Source organism: Ranitomeya variabilis, chromosome 2, assembly GCF_051348905.1.
Source record: "Ranitomeya variabilis isolate aRanVar5 chromosome 2, aRanVar5.hap1, whole genome shotgun sequence".
NCBI lineage: Eukaryota > Metazoa > Chordata > Amphibia > Anura > Dendrobatidae > Ranitomeya > Ranitomeya variabilis.
Genome location: NC_135233.1, coordinates 412,936,638 through 412,957,112, shown reverse-complemented (window position 1 = coordinate 412,957,112; position 20,475 = coordinate 412,936,638).

Sequence of the window (20,475 nt, the reverse complement as noted above, 5' to 3'; positions counted from 1 at the left end):
TTCATGTTTCCGAGATTTACTCTTGCTCAGGTGGCCGGGGTTCTGGACCTCCGGCTGCTATGGCGCCGGTGCCCGTGGTCCGAACGTGAAGGTGAACTCGACTGGCCAACTCAGTGGCTGCTACCAGGCGCACCGTTGCGATGGTGACAAGGTCGGGTGCTCCTGGGACCAGGTCCGGGGTAGTGAGTGTCGTGGCTCCAGACATACACCGCCGAACGTTCCGTGCATACCACCCGAGCGGGTTCTGGTGGCGGTTGTAGGTCACCTGATCCCCCTTTTGCAACGGTTCTCCGCCTCGGCCACAGCAGGGAGTCCTCACGTTACAGTGCGCAACAAAAACATCAGTATCCAACCCCGGCTCGTGTATGAGGCCCCATCCCCTTTTTGCATGGTAGGCCAACACAGTTCCCCGCCTTACCGCGTCTCTGTCATCCCATGCCGGAGGGGATTGTTGTACTTTCGATGGACCCATCAACTCGACCTCTTTCCGTTCTTCCCAATGTAGAATCAAGCACTGTCTATATTGTTCCCACGTAAGCACCGCAAGAGTGAATCCGTTCTCCCGGGATCCATCTGTCCCAACCCAGGGGTTGTCCCACCGAAGAACTACCCCGTCTGGGCTCACATCCACGGGTTCCCCCATTCTAGTCGGCAGCGGTGGCACCATCCTTCCCAGGGCATCGGGGGGTAATACCATTAACCCTGCCGAGAAGAGTCGACCCTCACTGAGATGGGGGCTGATCGTGGAAGCGGGCTCGTGGGGGGGCGCAGGGGCGCTTTCCGTACCTGCGCCTGATGTGGTTCCATCGATGCCGATCTGGTCCATTAACAAGGGTGCTGGAGTCGGCTGGAGCCCGGACCGCGGCTCCTCCAATAGGATCCCCGGATGCGGCTCCGCTCGCTGCGGCTCCTCCTCCGCTGGCCCCGAGGACGGGATCGGGGAATTCAGGTCCACCATCTGTTCCAAGGAATTCGGATTTTTCTGCTGTAGTGGACGTAGGTCCGCCTCTGGTGAGGAAGGGCAGGCCGCAATCGCTTCTTCCTCGCTCAGGCACTTGCTGTTCATCATCGCCGTCTGATAGTCGGTGGCAGTGCATGCATCTGACTCCGCCATTTCTCCGAGGTCGGGCTTCTCCATCACCCGCTTCCCGCCGTTGCAAATCAGGAGGTTGTCCTCTGCTTTGGGGCAGGTCATCTCCTTGCAGCCAGAAGCGCAGGGGGCGGTATCCATTTCTCGCGCCATTCTGGTAGTCTCCTCCCATAGCACGCCCTCCTTCTTCTCCGAAGTAGCAATGGCGGCGGCTTTTGGCGGGAACTTCTCTTGGTCAATGGTAGCACCCAGTCTCTCAATAAAGCTACAGTCCAAGCACAGTAAATCACAGTCTCTAGGCACACATGACCTGATTCTTCAGGCTTAAGTAGATCCTGTTCGTGACGCCAAGTTGGAGCACCCCCACACCGCCGCAGGGCCGAGGGGTACCCGGAGCCGGGCCTCTGAGTCTCAGTCCTGGGGTTGTCACGGTGGCTAGACCCGGTCCGTGGCCCTGTCTGTCAGTGGGGGACGTCCGATGCAATAGTGGTGTTAATGGTGGTGTGGTGGGGTGCAGGTCGCGGCAAATAACGAGGACACCAGGTTGCAGTCTCTTTACCTCTTTACTGGAGATCTCTGGGTCCTCAGTCCAGAATACGGTTCACCAGGCTGCGCAAGTCCGGCCGGTCCAATGGCACCTCCAGAGTTCTCCTCACAGGTGGAAATCAGTGCCCTCCTTCTAGCGCTGTGTGTTGTAGTCCTTCCCTGCTGTGCTCATGGAAAGTACCCCACAACGGTTGTGTCTGTTTCTTAAGTTCCCTCACAACTCGATTAATTGATGTTCTTCTCGTATTCCATCCCTCCCTGTTATTCAGGTTGGAACGGCACCCGTTTGTCAGGTAGGCCTGGAGTTCTTCCGGGACCCTAGAGACGCCCCTCTCCCGCAATTGCCCCCCAAGACTTCATAGGTGATATGTGTTAGACAGCCCGCCTTAAACGGACTGCCCTGCCGCTGTTTGGAGTATGGCTTGAAGCTGTATGTTATTCCACTCCCTCGGCGTTCCGGCCACCGGTAATGCGCCTCAGTAGGATGTTGCTCCGGTCTTACAGCATGACCCCTACTGGTATTCTCCTTTCGCTTGATCTCGTTTCTCACTCAGCACAATCTATCTCGCTTCTAGTCCTTTCTTAGGGCACCGCCGCTATGCTGAGCAGGCACGGTCCCGTTACGTTCTTTCCAATGCCAAGCCTCTGTCAGGATCCCACCCCTGACAGAGACCCTACTGTCTCTTCCTCCACAACACCCTCTGCCACAAGGTGTTGCTTCGTTCAATCCAGTCAGCTTTCTCCTCTAACTTCCTGCCTGACCCCCAGTTTACCCACTATGGTGGGGAGTGGCCTAATGAATAGCACCCTTAGCTCCCCCCGGAGGCCCAGCTGTGAAACATATTGGTGTCTGTGATACCTGATCAGAGGAACTCCTTCAGTGCCATCGAACGCACCATGGCTCCCCATAGTGGCGGATCCACAGTACTGCAACGACCAGGACTCTGGGGCGCTGCACTCCCCCCTGGTTAAACACAGTACTCCGGGACTGGGAAGAAAACAACAATACAGGTTAGCAAAAAGACATACAATTTTGTTGAGTGCAAAACAATAAGTATACTTGAACAGGCTTCCCTTTATGGGAGGTGAGGACACTTTAACGTTACAAACATAATTAAATATCATAGCAACAGGCTCCAATTAACTCTCATTACCCAACCGGGTATTCTACTAAGTGCAAATTTTGTGAACAATAATTTAACATTGCCTTTAAGGACTCACACTCTAAATCCACTAAAGACCTTCCTATAATCACATTATAAGGTATTCTAACTTTTCATTCGCCTTCTTTGAAATCTGCAGGACCGCCTGTCCTATCGGCGCCAGACCTACTGCCTCTCCTTTCTGTTACAGGACCGCCCCGTTCAGCCAGGGCCTACTGCCTTTTCAACTACTATACATAGTATAGAACATAACTTTACTTTCAATTTGAGAACACTGAGCCGGCTCTACTCGGCCCCTATAAGGACTCGCTCCCTAACCCCTACGGGCTCACTCTCTGTCCTTAGTAACGAACTAACTTTCTATGGGGACTCAGGGTTTACCTTCTATCCTCACCTTCGTTATTACTTCCTTTCTTTCAACTATGCAGGACTCTAATTCTTCCCCTACGGGCTCTCTGCATCTTTCCTTTTAAAGAACATTATCTAGGTTTCACATTTCAAACAGATTAAACACACATAACTTTTCTTTATGCAAAACAGTTACATTTCTTCCAGAGCATCATCATATTACTGTTCTAAAACAGTATCACTTTCAAGTTCAGGTCAAACATCCCCCTTAAGAGGGGATCAAGTCTTTCTGAGGTAGCTCGTCTTCTCAGCCTACCAGAACGGTATCTTCGCAAAGAGTCTTTAAGTAAAACCAGTAGGAAGCGCCTTTAAGAAGGTGCAAACTATTTACAAGAAAGTTTGGATCATGCACTGTTCATGATTTCTCAGTTTGTAAAACTTGTGCAAAAACTGGTAGGAAAAGCAAACAATAAGGATCCCGGGTCAACTAAGGGATCCATAAAGAGTTAACCCTGAGCGGGTTTAGCAGCAAACAGTACACAAACAGTTAACGGGAAAACTATTTACATTTTCATGTTTCCGAGATTTACTCTTGCTCAGGTGGCCGGGGTTCTGGACCTCCGGCTGCTATGGCGCCGGTGCCCGTGGTCCGAACGTGAAGGTGAACTCGACTGGCCAACTCAGTGGCTGCTACCAGGCGCACCGTTGCGATGGTGACAAGGTCGGGTGCTCCTGGGACCAGGTCCGGGGTAGTGAGTGTCGTGGCTCCAAACATACACCGCCGAACGATCCGTGCATACCACCCGAGCGGGTTCTGGTGGCGGTTGTAGGTCACCTGATCCCCTTTTGCAACGGTTCTCCGCCTCGGCCACAGCAGGGAGTCCTCACGTTACAGTGCGCAACAAAAACATCAGTATCCAACCCCGGCTCGTGTATGAGGCCCCATCCCCTTTTTGCATGGTAGGCCAACACAGTTCCCCGCCTTACCGCGTCTCTGTCATCCCATGCCGGAGGGGATTGTTGTACTTTCGATGGACCCATCAACTCGACCTCTTTCCGTTCTTCCCAATGTAGAATCAAGCACTGTCTATATTGTTCCCACGTAAGCACCGCAAGAGTGAATCCGTTCTCCCGGGATCCATCTGTCCCAACCCAGGGGTTGTCCCACCGAAGAACTACCCCGTCTGGGCTCACATCCACGGGTTCCCCCATTCTAGTCGGCAGCGGTGGCACCATCCTTCCCAGGGCATCGGGGGGTAATACCATTAACCCTGCCGAGAAGAGTCGACCCTCACTGAGATGGGGGCTGATCGTGGAAGCGGGCTCGTGGGGGGGCGCAGGGGCGCTTTCCGTACCTGCGCCTGATGTGGTTCCATCGATGCCGATCTGGTCCATTAACAAGGGTGCTGGAGTCGGCTGGAGCCCGGACCGCGGCTCCTCCAATAGGATCCCCGGATGCGGCTCCGCTCGCTGCGGCTCCTCCTCCGCTGGCCCCGAGGACGGGATCGGGGAATTCAGGTCCACCATCTGTTCCAAGGAATTCGGATTTTTCTGCTGTAGTGGACGTAGGTCCGCCTCTGGTGAGGAAGGGCAGGCCGCAATCGCTTCTTCCTCGCTCAGGCACTTGCTGTTCATCATCGCCGTCTGATAGTCGGTGGCAGTGCATGCATCTGACTCCGCCATTTCTCCGAGGTCGGGCTTCTCCATCACCCGCTTCCCGCCGTTGCAAATCAGGAGGTTGTCCTCTGCTTTGGGGCAGGTCATCTCCTTGCAGCCAGAAGCGCAGGGGGCGGTATCCATTTCTCGCGCCATTCTGGTAGTCTCCTCCCATAGCACGCCCTCCTTCTTCTCCGAAGTAGCAATGGCGGCGGCTTTTGGCGGGAACTTCTCTTGGTCAATGGTAGCACCCAGTCTCTCAATAAAGCTACAGTCCAAGCACAGTAAATCACAGTCTCTAGGCACACATGACCTGATTCTTCAGGCTTAAGTAGATCCTGTTCGTGACGCCAAGTTGGAGCACCCCCACACCGCCGCAGGGCCGAGGGGTACCCGGAGCCGGGCCTCTGAGTCTCAGTCCTGGGGTTGTCACGGTGGCTAGACCCGGTCCGTGGCCCTGTCTGTCAGTGGGGGACGTCCGATGCAATAGTGGTGTTAATGGTGGTGTGGTGGGGTGCAGGTCGCGGCAAATAACGAGGACACCAGGTTGCAGTCTCTTTACCTCTTTACTGGAGATCTCTGGGTCCTCAGTCCAGAATACGGTTCACCAGGCTGCGCAAGTCCGGCCGGTCCAATGGCACCTCCAGAGTTCTCCTCACAGGTGGAAATCAGTGCCCTCCTTCTAGCGCTGTGTGTTGTAGTCCTTCCCTGCTGTGCTCACGGAAAGTACCCCACAACGGTTGTGTCTGTTTCTTAAGTTCCCTCACAACTCGATTAATTGATGTTCTTCTCGTATTCCATCCCTCCCTGTTATTCAGGTTGGAACGGCACCCGTTTGTCAGGTAGGCCTGGAGTTCTTCCGGGACCCTAGAGACGCCCCTCTCCCGCAATTGCCCCCCAAGACTTCATAGGTGATATGTGTTAGACAGCCCGCCTTAAACGGACTGCCCTGCCGCTGTTTGGAGTATGGCTTGAAGCTGTATGTTATTCCACTCCCTCGGCGTTCCGGCCACAGGTAATGCGCCTCAGTAGGATGTTGCTCCGGTCTTACAGCATGACCCCTACTGGTATTCTCCTTTCGCTTGATCTCGTTTCTCACTCAGCACAATCTATCTCGCTTCTAGTCCTTTCTTAGGGCACCGCCGCTATGCTGAGCAGGCACGGTCCCGTTACATTCTTTCCAATGCCAAGCCTCTGTCAGGATCCCACCCCTGACAGAGACCCTACTGTCTCTTCCTCCACAACACCCTCTGCCACAAGGTGTTGCTTCGTTCAATCCAGTCAGCTTTCTCCTCTAACTTCCTGCCTGACCCCCAGTTTACCCACTATGGTGGGGAGTGGCCTAATGAATAGCACCCTTAGCTCCCCCCGGAGGCCCAGCTGTGAAACATATTGGTGTCTGTGATACCTGATCAGAGGAACTCCTTCAGTGCCATCGAACGCACCATGGCTCCCCATAGTGGCGGATCCACAGTACTGCAACGACCAGGACTCTGGGGCGCTGCATATGCAAGGCACAAAAAAGAGCTTTTATTATAATCACGGATGGCGCGGTCCGGGCGTCACTAGTCTTGATCCGGCGCCGTCCCTCTTCCTGTGATTGCTGTCCCTCTTTGTGTGGAAGATGCGTCCTACATCATGCATTCAGTGTCCTCTATCGCACTCCCATGCAGGCGCACTTCTCTTTGCCCTGCTGAATTCAGAGCACAGTATTGTAGTGCGCATGCACCGGCTTTATTTCCAGGTCATCAGCGCCCTTTGGCCTTTCCCAACGCATATGCACTACAGTACTTAGCTCTGCTTTCAGCAGCGCAGAGAGAAGTACACCTGCACAGGAGCGTGATGGGTGACACTGTGTGGATGACGTAGGATGTGTCATCCAGATGAAGCAGTAATGGAGGATGGCGATCTTAAGTCAAGACTAGCTATGCCTTGGTGAGCACCGTTGGTGAGTATAATGAGAGGTCATTTTTATGCCTTGCGGAGGGGATTGGGGATACATTTACAGCCTTCCTTATAGAGGCTGCCTATGGGAGCTGCATTATACTATATAGTCTTCCTATGTGAAGTGCATTATACTATAGTCTGCCTATGGGGAGTGCATGATACTATATGGAAGCCTATGGGGAATGTATTATACCATATTGAGGACTATCTGGTGTATTATGCTATATGGAGGCTATCTAGAGGGCCATCATTCAGTGTGGAGATTACAGCGACGGGGCCATCATACAGTGTTGGAGCCAGTTTGGGGGATATTAAGGGGTCAGTATATACAGTGAGCGGGCATCATGCTGTGTATAGGGGAGCTGTACAGTGGGGGAGACTCAGGACTTTATTAAATGTAAAGTGGGCACTAATTCTTACAGGGGAACTCAGGTTACTGTGACTATCAAAGGGTCACACACAGAGGGCATTATTTCTTTCTAGGGGACAAAATGTGGGCACTGTTTTCTAGGGCACTTGCACCCAGCATTACTATATTATAGAGGGGTGCTTTAGAATTTAGAGGGCACAGAGAACCACACAGCAGGTGCAGTAATAGGGACACATAAGGCAGCAGCGACTCAGTATTGGGGTATCAGGTGCAGTAATAGGGACACATATGGCAGCAGCGGCTCAGTATTGGGGTATCAGGTGCAGTAATAGGGGCACATACGGCAGCAGTGGCTCAGCATTGGAGTATCAGGGGCAGTAATAGGGACACATACGGCAGCAGCGGCTTAGTATTGGGGTATCAGGGGCAGTAATAGGGACACATACGGCAGCAGCGGCTCAGTATTGGGGTATCAGGGGCAGTAATAGGGACACATACGGCAGCAGCGGCTCAGTATTGGGGTATCAGCAGGATGAGGAGGTTGTGCAGGTTGGGAATAGATGGTGATGGGGCTGGAATGTGAGAAGTGAAACGTGTCTTTGTTGTATTCTCTGCAGATGAGTTGTAGCTGGAAGAAGTTGTCATGTCGGTCTGGGCCAGATGGAAAAGACGGGAAAAATGAACAATTCTATCAGAGAGAACGTCAGAGGTAAGTCATTATCTGTAACTGTGCAGTGATCTTTTATATGTTCTGTAGGGCTGGTATCTACCACTGACCATATGGCGGTAATATCAGTGTTGGTCTTTATATAGAGATTATCTTCAGTAATAGCGCGGTCATCTGCTGAGGTTCTCCTCCACTATTAGGGCGCATCACCCAATTGTAATGAAGGTTACCTGGTTAGGGGCCCACTCAGAAGCTTCGCCCCCCCTGGACCAAAACCCTAGCTGCGCCTCTGCCCCCTACCCTTCTCTTCGATTTTCTATCCTATCTTTTATTTGGCAATGATGGCCGCAAAAGGAGAAGGCTGGTATAAGCAGCATAACAAGGACACTCTTATTGCCCTTTGAGGGTTGATGCAGACTGAGGCCACAGGCAAAAACCAACTGGCCGCGGAACTGAATGCTGGCCCTACTAGCAGCCAGGGTAAATTGGACCCCCACCTGCTGGCGGCCTTGGAACAACTCCCCGCCGACGACCATGATGCACTTCTGCAGCTGATCCAGCAATACCACGAGAGCAGAACACTGTGCGGAGGCGGAAAGAGCTGAGCCAGAGGCCCAGAGGGAGGTGGAGAGAGCCGAGCGGCAAGTGGTGCAAGTGCACCATCTGGAGTTATCCGACTCCAGGTACCGGGACGTCTCAGTCCAGCGGCGAGCCCAACAGCGCTCAGACCCCTAAACCCCGAACAGAACACTTTCCTGTAATGGAAAAGGACAGGGACTTGGACACTTTTCTGCGGGCCTTTGAGAAAGCCTGCAGGAAGTACTGGCTGCCGAATGACCAATGGGCCCGATACCTGACCCCAGGACTAAGAGACAAAGCTCTGGAGGCGTTTGCTGCTCTCGCTCAAGAACAAGATGCTGACTATGTGTAAGAATCTGCTTTGTTTTTGACCATCTGCCAAATTGTTGTGGTTTTTTGGCTGCTGGTCTTTTTTTCCTGGTGCTGGGTTGTTTTAGGTCAGGTGATTGTTACTTTATTACCCAGCATCTGCCTCCCATTCCTTGCTGGACAACAGTGTTAATAAGCTAGAGTTCTGGCTAGGGGCTTTGATAGCTTTCTGTGTTTGATATTGTGCAGTTCTATGATCCCTGGTTCTGCTATCTTTAGTTTCTGTTTTCAGTTGGTTTCTGCAGCCGTCTCTTTGTTTTCTGTTAGAAGGTGACCTGTTTTTGTACCCAGTCCTTAGAACTTTCAGGGACCTCCTTCACCCTATCTATAGGTCTTCGCTGAGATTAATCTAGGGTCTATTCACAAGGAATGGGTCGCCCACTCCATCATAGGGTATCAGCCTAGTCTCAGTGCAGGGTCAGTTTTTCCCCCTTCTATCCTAGTTCTGTGTTGCAGTTCCGTAACACTATGAGGCCATCAAGCAGGCCCTGATAACCAAGTACCAGCTGACACCTGAAGTTTACCATAGAAAATTCTGGAACCTCCAACGTGGCCCACACGACAGCTACGGTGATGTGGTGCATGGACTCAGGACCCACTTTAACCAGTGGATCCAAGGACTGTCAGTGACCACCTTTGCACAGCTGCGGGACCTGATGATCAAAGACCAGTTCTTACATCTTTGCACAGCTGAGGTGCAACAGTTCATGATGGACATAGAGCCCAAAGAAATGACTAAAGCAGCGCAGATTGCCGATGCTTATGAGGCCAACCGTAAATCGGAAGAGCAGAAGCCAGTCACTGTCAGCTGGAGAAGGGGTAAGCCTGCAACCAATGCCAGTACCCCTGTCTGCCAACTCACCAGAGGCCCTGTCCCTGTTGCCAACAGCACCAGACCTACCACCGACCCTCGACAGTGTTTTTTCTGCAAGTGGACTGGTCACATCAGCGCCCACTGTCTGGAGGAGCAGAGGAACCCCCCAGCCAAGGCCCCAGGGCGTAATGCAGTGGTTCTTTTGGTGGGTGGGGTGGTTGGGAGGGTGTGTGACAACGTGCAGCACGTCACCATGGGGGGCCATGTCGCTACAAGCCTCAAGCACACCATGGCTGAAGGAACCCTCATCCGACCAGAACTGGCGGCCCCTAAAGAGATTATTCCGGGGAAAACCCTGACTGTCACCGGGATTGGGGGCATCAGCTGTCCCTTGCCAATGGCCTGGGTGTATATAGATTTTGGGTGTCGGGAGCGGGGTGAAGGAAGTGGGGCTGTCCGATAACTTACCCACTGATGTTTTAATGGGGACTGATTTGGGGAGGATGGTTGCATACTATATCCCTGACTCCCCTCCCCGATCAAATGCTGATGATAGCAATGGGAAATTGCATGTGTTACCTGACAATGCTTTACTGATTAATGATGTACTTGATAATGATTCTTCTGAAAATGCCGAGGGTAATACTGATAATGCTGATGATGAAAATGTGCATATGTTACCTTCTTATCATTTGTGTCCCAAGAATGAAGTGTTCACAGGTGCAGGAGTGCTCACCAGGGCTGCCACTAGGAATTTCGGGGCCCCATACTGGCAAAATGTTTGGGCCCCCTTGAGACTCCGCCCAGGCTCCACCTCAGCCCCGCCTCCACCCCTCGAACTGTCCACAGTCAAAAGATTTTTAAAGCCTCCACCATGACAAGGTCGGGCCCTACCCTACTCTATCCTATTAAACATTTGTTAAAATATCCAATACAATTTAGGTATATTTTTATTTATTTTTCAATTTTTAAAATGACCAATACCACAAATAGCGCCACACCATGGCCGGACAACATATTACCACCACATAGTGACTGAATACTACAATACTGATCAGTAATAAAAAAAAACACAATACTAATATCACCATAAGTGCCAGTATTCACAGTAGATCTGTACTTAGTATGCAGAGTCTGTGTACAGGTAATACAGTGATCACTAGTGACATTATATACAGGAGCTCTGTATATAGTGAATAATGTAAAGGTAATACAGTGATCACTGGTGACATGTCTCTATCTTGCACCCTGTGTCTCCCATCCCACCCTTGTGTTTCCCATCTGCCCCTGTATCTCCATTCTGCCCCCATGTCTCCATTCTACGCTCATGTCTCCCATCTGCCCCTGTATCTCCATTCTGCCTCCATGTCTCCATTCTGCCCCATGTCTCCATTCTACCTCTTTGTCTCCATTCTACACCTGTGTCTCCAATCCTGCCCCCATGTCTCCATTCTTCCGCCTGTCTTCATTATTCCCCGTGTCTCCAATCTGCCCCGTTTCTCAATTCTGCCCCTTGTCTCCATTCTGCCCCCGTGTCTCCAATCTGCCCCGTGTCTCCAATCTGCCCCGTCTCCATTCTGCCCCTTGTCTCCTTTCTGCCCCGTCTTCATTCTGCCTTTTGTCTCCATTCTGCCCCTGTCTCCATTCTGCCCCTGTCTCCATTCTGCCTCTTGTCTCCAATCTGCCCCTTGTCTCTAATCTGCCCCTTGTCTCCATTCTTCCCCTGTCTCCATTTTGCCCCTGTCTCCATTCTGCCCCTTGTCTCCAATCTGCCCCTTGTCTCCATTCTGCCCCTTGTCTCTAATCTGCCCCTTGTCTCCATTCTGCCCCTTGTCACCATTCTGCCCCTTGTCTCCATTCTGCCCCTTGTCTCCATTCTGCCCCCTGTCTCAATTCTGCACCGGGCTGGATGGAGACACATGGTCCATGTGTCGCCATCCTGCCGGTGAAGCATTGCTGCTTACCACTTTCAATAAAAAAAATAAAAAAAATAAAAAAAACCCTTTCTTCTTACCTGGCCACGCTCCTGCGGTGGAGATCCCTCCCGGCATTACAGCGCGCACTCGCTGGCGAATATCAATTATGTCATATGCCTGCGATGCACGCTGACGTCAGCTGAAAGCCTCTGATTGGCTGGCGGCTTTACCCATTGCCGTGCTGGCCCACACGGGCCCGCAAGGCTGCAATAGAGTAACTGAACCTGTGTCTCGGACGCAGGTTCAGTTACCGATAGAAGCCTGCCGCTGGGGCCTGGGCCCGATGAGCAGAAGAGACGGGGCCCGATGTGGGCCCCCTCTGCCCAGCGGGCCCCATACGCCAGTCAGGGCAGTAATGCCCTGATGGCGGCCCTAGTGCTCAGCCACGTCACTCTGTGGAGTGGGATGGCTGAGGAACCCCTAACATGAACAAGCGATGGTGCTCAGGGAAATGGGGAGATGCATGTGAACCATGAAGAAGGTGATGCCGTGCAACTGACCAGTGCCACAGAGGAAGGTAACTGCCCCATGAGTAGCACCGCTCCTGGAATGTTGGGGGTGGATGGGGAGGCAGTAACCATAGCAGCGCCGGCTGATGGGTCTGTGGAAATCCCCGTGGAGACAGCCAATGTAGCTGCTGCCACCCGCAGTCAGAGTGCCTGAAACACAGATAACGTTCTGCCTTCTGGACCCTCCTCAGTCACAGTTGTGACTGAACTAGAGATGGACCCAGAGCAGGTCCCAGAGGGTTCCTTTGTAATAGGGACACATACGGCAACAGCGGCTCAATATTGGGGTATCAGGTGCAGTAAGAAGGACACATACGGCAGCAGAGGCTCAGTATTGGGGTATCAGGTGCAGTAATAGGGACACATACGGCAGCAGCGGCTCAGTATTGCGGTATCAGGTGCAGTAATAGGGACACATATGGCAGCAGAAGCTCAGTATTGGGGTATCAGGGGCAGTAATAGGGACACATACGGCAGAGGCTCCGTATTGGATATCAGGTGCAGTAATAGGGACACATATGGCAGCAATGGCTCAGTATTGGGGTCCGAAGCTAACCCAAAACAGTAGCGTAATTCCCTTAAGAAGACTTAGGGTACGTTTTAGAGCAGGAAGGACGAAAACTAGTAGTTTAAATATTTACTCCGAAAGAAGGCAGTGTTTATAAAAAAAATTACAAGGATGATACGATATGAGACAATTGAAAATATGTACAAGGTAATTATAAAAATAACAGGGGTTAAATGAGAAATTAACACTTACATGTGTTCAGGACATTGCAGGCAACCAGGCTAGTGGGCGGAGTTCCCATATGTCCCAGTTCATCAGGGCTAGCAGTCAGGGCTCCTCAGGTAAGACTAACTGCTGGGGGCCTGGCAGAAACTTATAAACCACAGCCCGTGACATCACCAACAGGGCTGGTTTACCCAGACCCTCCTCTCTCCTCAGCCTTACCAAATTTAACACAAATTTGTATAAGGCTCGTATCTCTGCTCCAGAACATGTCAGAATCCCAGCACACCCCTCATTCATCTTCTTTTACCATTGGCTTTCTATTGGTACTAATTTCGGGCCCATTGTGACGCCCGGTTCCGGAGAAATCTGTACTCTGTCCCTGTTGGAACTAGAGGCTCATGCTTACAGGGGCTGACAGACCCGCAGATGGACGTTAGCAATATGTATTTATTCTTTTCCTAGCTCAAGTCGGTGGCCCAGAATCTTATCATATTAGAACAAAGACCCTCATTGATTTTGGAGAACTTCTATACCAGTTCTAGCTGGTACAGATGGGAGGGGGACGAGTAAGTTGCCCAGAGCCTGGAATTTACAGCCAGAGCAATAAAACCTCTTCTACACATACACAAATCAGAAACACAAAGTCAAGGGAAACTAAAACTTATTTTATACATTATCCTCACACAGGTGCAGTAATAGGGTCACATATGGCAGCAACGGCTCAGTATTGGGGTATCAGGTGCAGTAATAGGGTCACATACGGCAGCAGAGGCTCAGTATTGGGGTATCAGGTGCTGTAATAGGGACACATGAGGCAGCAGGGGCTCAGTATTGGGGTATCAGGGGCAGTAATAGGGACACATGCGGCAGCAGGGGCTCAGTATTGGGGTATCAGGGGCAGTAATAGGGTCACATACGGCAGCAGAGGCTCAATATTGGGGTAACAGATGCAGTAATAAGGACACATACAGCAACAGCGGCTCAGTATTGGAGTATCAGGTCCAGTAATAGAGACACATACAGCAGCAGCGGCTTAGTATTGAGGTATCAGGTGCGGTAATAGGGAGACATTGCTGCAGCTGCTCAGTATTGGGGTATCAGGTGCAGTAATAAGGACACATATGGCAGCAGCAGCTCAGTATTGGGGTATCAGGGGCAGTAATAGGGTCACATACGGCAGCAGCGGCTCAGTATTGGGGTATCGGGTGCAGTAATAAGGACACATACTGCACTTGCGGCTCAGTATTGAGGTATCAGGGGCAGTAATAGGGACATATACGGCAGCAGCGGCTCTGTATTGAGGTAGCAGGTGCAGTAATAGGGACACATAGGGCAGCAGTGGCTCAGTATTGAGGTAGCAGGTGCAGTAATAGGGACACATATGGCAGCAGCGGCTCAGTATTGGGATATTAAGTGTAGTAATAAGTACACATATGGCAGAGGTTCAGTATTTGGGTATCGGGTTTAGTAGTAAGGACACATACGGCAGCAGAGGCTCAGTATTGGGGTATCAGGTGTAGTAATAGGACAGGACATATACGGCAGCAGAGGCTCAGTATTGGGGTATTAGGTGTATTAATAAGTACACATATGGCAGAGGCTCAGTATTGGGGTATCGGGTGTAGTAACAAGGACACATACCGCAGCAGCGGCTCAGTATTGGGGTATCAGGTGCAGTAATAAGGACACATATTGCAGCAGCGGCTCAGTGTTGGGATATCAAGTTCAGTAATAGGGACACATATGGCAGCAGCAGCTCAATATTGGGGTATTAAGTGTAGTAATAAGTACACATATGGCAGAGGCTCAGTATTGGGGTATCAGGTGTAGTAACAAGGACACATATGGCAGAGGCTCAGTATCTGGGTATCGGGTGTAGTAGTAAGGACACATACGGCAGCAGTGGCTCAGTATTGGGGTATAGGGTGCAGTAATAAGGACACATACGGCAGCAGAGGCTCAGTATAAGGGTATCAGGTGCAGTAATAGGACAGGACACATACGGCAGCAGCGGCTCAGTATTGGGCTAGCAGGTGCAGTAATAGGGACACATACGGCAGCAGAGGCTCAGTATTGGGGTATCAGGTGCAGTAATAAGGACACATACGGCAGCAGAGGCTCAGTATTTGGGTATCAGGTGCAGTAATAGGGACACATACGGCAGCAGAGGCTCAGTATTGGGGTATCAGGTGCAGTAATAGGACAGGACACATACGGCAGCAGCGGCTCAGTATTGGGCTAGCAGGTGCAATAATAGGGACTAGGGTTGAGCGACTTTTACTTTTTCAGGATCGAGTCGGGTTTCGCGAAACCCGACTTTGTCAAAAGTCGGGTCGGGTGAAATCAGCCGATTATTGCGAAAAGTCGGGGATCCGACCGAAACACGAAACCCAATGCAAATCAATGAAGAATCAAAGTCAGCAGTGAGTGGAGGACAGGAAAACACCAACAGAGCCCATTTTAATGCCAAAAACATCAATTCTTGTTACTTAAGCTTGTCAATCTTAATTTACCTTATAATAATAGTTAGCCATTGAAAATTTTGGGGACATTTGGCAACAGTTGTGGGGGGAGTAGGGCTGGCTCAAGTTTTTCGTGGGCCCAGGAAACGCGAACTACGTCATGGCGGTGGAGCAGGGAGAGGTAAGTATTTCAACTTTGCAAGTGCTGTGATCCTGAGCAAGCAGGGAGGGCACACTCGTTCGCATTGCAACTGGCACAGGGCCCCTCAAAGTACGGCGTTGTGATTGACAGCGGGGGTGCCTCCCACTGGCAGAGACACTTTTGGGTACTATGAGGGGCCCTGTGCCAGTGACGTCGCCAATGAGTATGCCCCCCCACCTGTTGAAGGAACCTGCACTTTCATGTGCAAGGTGGTATAGTATGCGGGAAGGGGAACCTGAGTTTCAGCAGGGTCAGATTCAGGCTGTGTAGAGTGGAAGGGGAATGCAGTGGTCTGTGTCAATGTACCAGCAGACTCATCTAGCAGTGGTTGGGCAATGGGCAGGAATGAGGAGGAAACACAGATATAGGCCCAAAATAAAAAAAATAGGCTAAAAGCTGTTAAAAATTGGTAACAGGAGTAAACAGGTGGCATTGGTTTGTTCAGTGGAGGAGAACAACAATCAGCGGCAGACACCATTATTAGGCCCAACCAAACAAGTAGGCCAAATGCTGTTTCATATTCTAAATATAGGCCAAAAGCCTGAAGATTGAAGCTCAGCTTTGTGTAGTAGAAGAAAACAAGAGGCAGCAGCAGACAACGTTACTAGGCCCAAACCAAGAACTAGGCCAAATGTAGTTTCATATTGTTGTTACAGGCCGAAAGCCTGAAGCTTCAAGCTCAGCTTTGTTTAGTAGAGGAAAACAAGAGGCGGCAGCAGACAATGTTACTAGGCCCAACCCAACAAGTAGGCCAAATGCAGTTTAATATAAAAAATATTTAAACGAAAGCCTGAAGATTGAAGCGCAAGAAAAATAAACCAGGAGAACACCAAGGAGTGGCAGACACCGTTAGTAGGCCCCAAGCCAACAAGTAGGCCAAATGCAGTTTAATATTTGAAACGGGACAACAGTTGAAGTTCAGCTTTGTTCAGTGAAGGAAAAAAAAGAAGCAGCGGTAGACACCGTTATTACGCCCAAATAATAAAGACAGTGGTAGTAGGCGCAAAGTATTAAATGGAGGCCAGGGCCCCTGTATATTTTAACTATAATCTATAATTTCAAATAATTCGTATTGGCAGTGCCATTCAAGGTTTTAACCGCACAGACTACACAGTGGTGGAGCTGGGAGAGGTAGTATTGCAAGTGGTAGAGCACTGTTCAAGCTGGGGGGAAACACTCTCTCGTAGTCGGCGGTACTGGCACAGGGCCCCTCATATTACGACGGTGTAATATGAGTTGTGGTTCAGTGTCTCCCCCCCAAAAATGAGGAAGTCTGGTGGAAGAGGCCGTTGGCGGGGGTTGCCAGCTGGTACTGATGGTGCTGCATCTCGTGTTAGTGGCAAAAGCACAGTAGCACTTAAGGCTGGAGGTGTTCAGCCTGTGTCATCGTCTGGCTACACAAGGCCTCGAAGGCTCCCTTACCTGGGAGTAGGAAAACAGCTTTTAAAGCCAGAGAAGCAGGAAAAAGTGTTGTCTTTCCTTGCTGACTCACCCTCTAGCTCTTTCGCCTCCTCTTCCCAAAGTTCTAAATGTAAGAGCAGCCAGTCGTCAGTGGATGCTCCCTGTCAGGAAAAAGACGTTTCCTTGTGTCCTTCTCCCAAACCAAAAGTGAAGGATGCATCAGGCGACACTACAGGTTACTCCATGGAACTCTTTACACATACCGTGCCTGGGTTAGAAAGGGAAATTGTACACTGCCAATTACAAGAAGAATCGGACATGGAGTGCACTGATGCACAGCCACAGCTAGATTGTGATGCTGTTCCATTGACTCTGATCACTACATTGCCCTCGCAGTTTACTGAGCCAGAATGTGACCCTGATGAGACTATGGTGCCCTGTCCCGAACGCTATAGCACCTTACATGGTGACACTGAGGAAGGTGCACATGACATTGAGGAGGAGGTGATAGATGACCCAGTTGTTGACCCAGATTGGCAGACATTGGGGGAAGAGGGTGCCGCTGCCACTAGCTCAGAAGCGGAGGAGGATGATCCGCAGCAGCCATCTACATTGCAACAGCTGTCACCTGGCAGGCCCGTATCAGGCTAAAAATGTTTGCGAAAAACAAAAACAGTTTTAGGAGAGCGTGGCCATTCGGTGAAAGTAGCACAGCGCACAATGCCTGAAAAGGTTTTCGATAGTAGGAAGAGTGTAGTGTAGCAATTTTTTAACCAAGATCAGAATGATCAGTCAAAAGTTATCTGTAAGAAATGCTCTAAGACCTTTGGCAGAGAGAAGAATCTTCAAAATTTAAATGCAACGTGCATGCTTAGACATTTAACCAGCATGCACTTGCAAGCCTGGACTAACTACCAAACGTCCCGTACCGTTGGTGCACCTGCTCGGAATGTAGTCAGCAATGCAACATTGCAACATTGCTTCCCTCACTGTAAGGCCATGTTCACACTTTGCGGTTTTTACCGCGGATCCGCGGCGATTTTGATGCTGCGGGTCCGCAGCAGTTTCCATTGTGTTTACATTAACATGTAAACCCTTTGGAAACCGCAAACCGCAGTGCACATGCTGCGGGAAAAACAGCGCAGAAACGCAGCGGTTTACAACCCGCAGCATGTCACTTCTTTGTGCAGAATCGCAGCGATTCTGCACCCATAGAAATGCATTGTTCCGCTTACTTCCCGCATGGGGCTGTGCCCACGATGAGGGAAGTAAGCGGATAATGTGCGGTTGCTACCCGGGGTGGAGGAGAGGAGAATCTCCTCCAGGCCCTGGGAAGCATAAATAGTGTAAAAAAAAAAAGAATTAAAATAAAAAATGATGCTATACTCACCTCTCAGCGCTGCACGAGCAGGGCCTGAGATGACGTCGCGGTCACATGACCGTGATGACGCCGCGGTCACATGACTGTGACTTCACGAAGGTCCTTCTCGGCACAGCATCTTTGGAACCGGATCGCCGAGTGCAGCGCCGAGGAGATCCGGACATCAGAGGGTGAGTATAACCAATTTTTATTATTTTTAACATTACTATTGATGCTGCATATTGCTGCATATGCAGCATCAATAGTATAGGAGTAATCCCGCAGCGGAAATCGCAAAACAAACCGCGATAAATCTGCAGGGATAAAAGCAGCGGTTTTGCCCTGCAGATTTATCAATTCCGCTGCGGGAGAACCCGCAGAGCACGCCGCAGAGTGTGCACATAGCCTAAGCCCACCGGTTAGGACACCACCAGCAGCAAATGTGGAGGTATCGTCGTAAAGCCAAAGCAGTCAGGGAATCACAAGGTTATTGGTAGGAAAGACTGTATGTAGGCCAACAACAAGAATACCATAACAAACTCTCTCTCAATCCGCCATGTCCACCACCACCACCGCTAGTTCCACCATATGCAGCTCTCCAGTCCAGCTCACCCTACAAGAGACTCTCGTTAGGAAAAGAAAGTACTCATCCTCTCATCCGCGTACACAGGATTTGAACACCCACATTGCTATACTAATCTCATTACAGATGATGCCCTACCGTTTGGTTGAAAGTGAAGCTTTCAAAGACCTGATGGCCCAAGCAGTACCACGCTATGACCTACCCAGTCGACACTTCTTTGCGAGAAAAGCCATCCCAGCCCTCCACCAGCATGTCAAAGACTGCATTCTCAATGCCTTGAGGCAATCAGTCAGTGGAAAGGTGCACCTCACAACAGATGCATGGACCAGTAGGCATGGCCGGGGACGTTACGTGTCCATCACGGCGCACTGGGTTAATGTGTAGGATGCAGGGTCCACAGGGGGGCAGCCATAGTGGGACAGTTCAGCCTATCCCACAGTCTAAGGAAACAGTTGGCATAAGGCGTTCGCCACTCCTCCTCCTCCTCCTCCTCCAGAAGCGAAAGCTCGTGCACAGAGTGCAGTCACCCTACCACTCCATCCGCAGCTGCCAGTTTTGCACACGGGGTGTCCCATTATCGAACAGCTAGTGGTAAGCGTCAGCAGGCTGTGTTGGAAATGAAGTGTTTGGGCGACAACAGACACACCGCGGAAGTACTGGTGGAGTACTTGCAGCAACAAACTCAGTCATGGCTGGGCAGTGTACATCTTGAGGCAGGCAAGGTATTCAGTGATAACGGAAGGAATTTTATGGCTGCCATAGCCCTTTCAGAACTGAAACACATACCTTGCCTGGCTCACACCTTTAACCTGGTGGTGCAGGGCTTCCTCAAAAATTATCCAAAGTTACCAGCCCTGCTCCTAAAGGTGCGAAGACTTTGCTCGCACATCCGCCGGATGCCCATACACTCCAGCCGTATGCTGAACCATCAGCGATCGCTGAATCTTCCCATCAGCGATTGCTGAATCTTCCCCGCCTAATAATCGACGTTGCAACAAGGTGGAACTCCACACTGCACATGATTCAGAGGCTGTGCGAACAGAGGCGTGCTGTTATAAATTTGTGGGAGGATACACGGGCAGGCACTTGGATGGCAGACATGGAGTTGTCTGGTGTGCAGTGGTCGACGCCATCATAAGCATTAACATCCCACTTATGCGTCTGCTGATGCAAAGTTTGACGCACATTAAGGAGCAGGCGTCTGCAGCCGAGGAGGAGGGAAGCCTTGATGACATTGTCTGCTCAGGGAACTGTCCAGGACGAATTGGCGGACGAAGAGGATGAGGAGGAGGATGATGGGGATGAATATGTATGGGAGGAGGATGATTCTCAGGTGGCAATAGAAACTGGTGGCATTGCAAGGTCTGGTACAGGTTTATTGCGGGACACTTGTGATGTTGATTTGCAAGAAAGTGGTCCTCAACCCAGCAGAAACAGTTAATTGACACCTGGAACATTGGCCCACATGGCTGAGTATGCCTTGTGTATCCTACAAAGGGACCCCCGCATTGTTAAAATGATGACCGATGACGACAACTGGTTGGCCTGCCTCCTGGATACAAGATATAAAGGAAAACTGCAAAATATCATGCCACATGAGAACCTAGGTCAAATATTGGCTACCAAACAAGCAACTCTTGTAGACCGTTTGGTTCAGGCATTCCCAGCACACAGCGGCGGTGATGGTTCTCACACGAGCT